The sequence below is a fragment of the Balaenoptera ricei genome, chromosome 2 (genome assembly GCF_028023285.1).
Source record: "Balaenoptera ricei isolate mBalRic1 chromosome 2, mBalRic1.hap2, whole genome shotgun sequence".
Lineage (NCBI taxonomy): Eukaryota > Metazoa > Chordata > Mammalia > Artiodactyla > Balaenopteridae > Balaenoptera > Balaenoptera ricei.
In genome coordinates this window covers 104,079,697-104,084,655 of record NC_082640.1, presented here as the reverse complement: position 1 = coordinate 104,084,655, position 4,959 = coordinate 104,079,697, and the positions used below count along the sequence as shown (strand labels likewise).

The window sequence follows — 4,959 nt, the reverse complement described above, 5'->3', positions numbered from 1 at the left end:
CTTCGTTTCTGTGCGAGGGCTTTCTCTAGTTGCGGCAAGCGGGGGCCACTCTTCATCGCGGTGCGCGGGCCTCTCACTATCGCGGCCTCTCTTGTTGCGGAGCACAGGCTCCAGACGCGCAGGCTCAGTAATTGTGGCTCACGGGCCCAGTTGCTCCGCGGCATGTGGGATCTTCCCAGACCAGGGCTCGAACCCGTGTCCCCTGCATTAGCAGGCAGACTCTTAACCACTGCGCCACCAGGGAAGCCCAGGAAACTATCACTTCTTATGAGTTAATGGAGCGGTTCTCAAAGTATAGTCCCTAGACCAGCAGCAGCAGCCTCACCCCAAAGCTGCTGAATTAGAAATGCTAAGGGAGGGGACCAGCAATCTGGGTTGTTGGGGTTTTTTTACTTTCCTTTTTTCAAAACAACTTTATTGAAATATAATTTACATATGATTCATCATTTTTTAAAAATTAATTAATTTATTTTTATTTTTGGCTACATTGAGTCTTCATTGCTGTGTGCAGTCTTTCTCTAGTGGCGGCGAGCAGGACCTACTCTTCGTTGCGGTGTGCAGGCTTCTCATTGCTGTGACTTCTCTTGTTGCGGAGCACAGGCTCTAGGCACGCAGGCTTCAGTAGTTGTGGCTCGCAGGTTCTAGAGCGCAGGCTCAGTAGTTGTGGTGCATAGGCTTAGTTGCTCTACAGCATGTGGTATCTTCCTGGACCAGGGCTCGAACCCATGTCCCCTGTATTGGCAGGCGGATTCTTAACCACTGCGCCACTGGTGAAGTCCCTGACCCATCATTTAAAGTGCCCAAATGAATGGTTTTTAGTATATTCACAGATACGTGCAACCATCACAATTTTAGAAAATTTTAATCACCTCAAAAAAGAAACCCCACTTTTCAACAAATGGTGCTGGGAAAATTGGATATCTACATACAAAAGAATGAAGTTGTACTCTTACACCATATGCAAAAATTAACTCAAAATGGATCAAAGGTATAAATGTAAGAGCTAAAACTCTAAAACTTAGAAGAAAACAGGGGAAAAGCTTCATGACATTGGATTTGGTAATGATTTCTTAGATATGACACCAAAAGCCCAGGCAACAAAAGTGAAAATAGATAAATAGAACTATCAAAATTTAAAACTTGTGCATCAAGGGACATAATCAACAGAGTGGAAAGGTAATGTATAGAATGGGAGAAAATATTTGCAAATAATGTATCTGATAAGGGCTTAATATCCAGAATACACAAAGAACTTCAATAACAAAAACAAAACCAAAAAAAAATATCACCCAATTTAAAAATAGGCAAAGGACTTGAATAGACATTTCTCCAAAGATGATACACAAATGGCCAACGAGCACATCAAAAGATGTGCATTATTTGCATTAGGGAAATGCAAATTGAAACCAAAATGAGATACCACTCACACCCACTACAATGACTGTAATCAAAAAGATGGGGACTTCCCTGGTGGTCCAGTGGTTAAGACTCTGAGTCCCCACTGAAAGGGGCACCGGTTCGATCCCTGGTCGGGGAACTAAGATCCCGCACGCCCACGCAGTGCGGCCCCAAAAAAAGAGGGAAAAAGACAAGATAACAAGTGTTGGCAAGGATGCAGAAAAATCGGAACCCTTGTGCACTGTTGAATTGATGGGAATGTAAAATTATGCAGCTGCTATGGAAAACAGCATGGTAGTTACTCAAAAATTAAAAGAATTACCATGTGATGTAGCAATTCTACTTCTGGGTATATACCCAAAAGACGTGAAAGCAGGAACTCTAACATATTTGTACACTCACGTTCATAGCATATTTACTGATAGGCAATTTCAGTGTCTATCAGTTGATGAATGGATAAATAAAATATGTTATATACATAAAATGGAATATTTTTCAGCCTTAAGGAAAAAAAATTCTGACACATGCCACAACATATATGAATCTTGAGGATATTATGCAAAGTGAAATGAGCCAGTCACAAAAAGATAAATACTGCGTGATTCCACTTACTTGAGATACTGAGTGTGGTCAAATTCATAGACACAAAGTGGAAGGGGCGGGGAATGAGGAATTCTTGTTTAATACGTATAGAGTTTCACTTTTGTAGGATGAAAAAGAGTTCTAGAGATTGCACAACAATGTGAACGTACTTAACACTACTGAAATGTACACTTAAAAATGGTTAAGATGTCAAATTTTGTGTATTTTACCACAATTAAAAAAAGAAATCCATAGGTGTTGCTATGGAAACAGACAGGACCCAGGAACCAGGCTTCATGGTTATTATATTCTGCCAGGAGTGTAACATGTTTTACCCAAAGAGGACAAAGAGAACCGCATTCTTCTCTACGCATGCCAGAATTGTGATTACCAGCCAGGGAAGAAAAACGGGGCATCATCTACGTCAGCAAAATAACACAACTGACCGAGAACATCACTGACGTGTTCCAGGACCAGACGTTGCCGGGAACCGAGCACTACCACTGCCAAAAGTGTGGCCACAAGGAGGCAGTGTTCTTCCAGTCGCACAGAGCCAGGGCTGAGGATGCCATGAACCTGCACTACCTGTGCAGGGCCCCACACTTTGACCACCACTGGAGTGAGTGAACCCCTTCAGCCCCACATGTATAAATGCTGGGTTCCTGCGTGCAAAACAAACAAAAAGCAAAACCCATAGCCTTTAGGTATTGCCCCCTATCTTCACATCACTCTGACCCACCCTACCCCTAAAGCAACTAGTAATCTTTTTTTTTTTTTAATAGCTCTTTATTGGAGTATAATTGCTTCACAATACTGTGTTAGTTTCTCTTGTACAACAAAGTGAATCAGCCTTATACATGCACATGTCTTCATATCCCCTCCCTCTTAAGCCTCCCTTCCATCCTCCCTATCCCACCCCTCTAGGTCATCGTAAAGCACCATATAATCTACTTTTTATTACTATGACTTTGCCTATTCTAGACTTTTCATATTAATGGAAGCATATAATATGTGATATTTTATGACTGGTTTCTTTCATTTAGCATAATGTTGGAAGGTTCAGTCAAGTTATGTATCAGCTTCATTCATTCCTTTTTATGGCCAAATAATATTTCATTGCATGAATATACCACATTTTATTTATATGTGATTAGAGTAATGGGATTTTAGAGATTACACAAGCAACGAATATATATATACAAATTAGACTTCATCAAAATAGAAAACTTTTGTGCATTAAAGAATATCAAAGTGAAAAGACAATCTAAAGAATGAGAAAAGATAATTATGAGTCATATATCTGAGAAGGATCAAGTATCCAGAATATGTAAAGAATTCTTATAACCTAACGATAAATAGACAACTCTATTTTTTAAATGGACAAAGGACTTGAATAGACATTTCTCTAAAGATCTGCAAATGGCCAAAAAGTACATGAAAAAGATGCTTGACATCATTAGTCATTAGGGAAATGAAAATTCAAACCACATTGAGATACCACCTTAAACTTACTAGGATGGGTTATATAAGTTTTTAAAAATGGAAAATAAGTGTTGGATAGGGTGTGGAGAATTTGGAACAATGTGATTGCTGTAAAATAATGCAGCCACTATGAATGTAAAATGATGCAGCCACTATGGAAAACAATTTATCAGTTTCTGAAAAGGTTAAACATAGAACTACCAAATGACTGAGCAATTCCAATCCTAGGTATATATCCAAAGGAACCGAAAGCAGGAGCTCGAAAAGATATTTGTACATTAATGTTCATAGCAGCATAACTCGCATTAGCCAAAACCTGGAAACAATTCAAGTGTATATCGACAGATGAATGGGTAAACAAAATGTGGTATATACATACAACGGAATATTATAAATTTTCCATAAAATAGAATAAAATTTTGATATAATAAGAATGGACCTTGAAAATACCATGCTTAGTGAAATAAGCTAGACACAAAAGGACAAATATTGTATGATTCCACTTATATTAGGTAAATACAGACCTTATTCAGTTCCACTAGTTTTTATATGCAACTCATTTGTGTGTGTGTTTATGGTTTTATACAATTTTATCCCATGTGTAGGTTTGTGTAACAACCACCACAATCAAGATACAGAACTGATTGATCACCACAGAGTTATGATCCCTTTTGTTTCCACTTTATAGTCACACCCACACCTGCATCCTTATCCTCTGGCAACCACTAATCTGTTTTCCATCTCTACAATTTTATCAATTTTAGAATGTTATATAAATGGAATTATAAGGTATGTGACCTTTTGATACTGGCTTTTTTTCACTCAGCATAATGCCCTTGAGATCCACCCAAGTTGCCATGTGTATAAATAGTCTGTTCCTTGCTATTGTAGAGGGTTATTCCCACTGTAAGGATGTATCATAGTTTGTTTAATCATTCCCCCATTGAAAAATACTGGGCTGTTTCCAGTTTTTGGCTATACTAAATGATGCTGCTATGAATATTCATGAACATATTTTGTATGATCATACATTTTTATTGCCTTGGGATAAATGCCCAAGAGCTTGCTGGGTCATAAGACAAGTGTATATTTAGTTTTATAAGGAAGTACCATACTATTTTTCAGAGTGGGTACACCATTTTACATTCCCACCAACAATGCATGAGAGATCCAGTTTCTCTACATCCTCATCAGCATTTAGTATTATTAGCACAATTTTTACATTCGCCATTCCAACAGAGGTATAATAATACGATTGTGGTTTAAATTTGCATTTCCCTAATGGCTCACATCTTTTTGTGTGTTTATTTGACATCTGTGTGTCTTCTTTGATGAAATGTCTGTTCATGTCTTCCGCCCCTTTTCTGACAGTCTAAACAAATTGGATTGTTTTTTTATTTGTTTTTTTTTTTAACTGCTGAGTTTTGAAAGTTCTTTATGTATTATAGATACAACTCCTTTGTCAGATATGTGGGTTGCAAATGTTTTTTTCCCAGT

At 38.1% G+C, this 4,959-nt stretch overlaps 1 pseudogene; it reads left to right on the top strand.

Moving 5' to 3' along the window:
* Window positions 1-2,243: 2,243 nt before the first annotated feature.
* On the top strand, window positions 2,244-2,607 carry LOC132360496 (DNA-directed RNA polymerase II subunit RPB9-like; annotated as a pseudogene).
* Window positions 2,608-4,959: the final 2,352 nt, after the last annotated feature.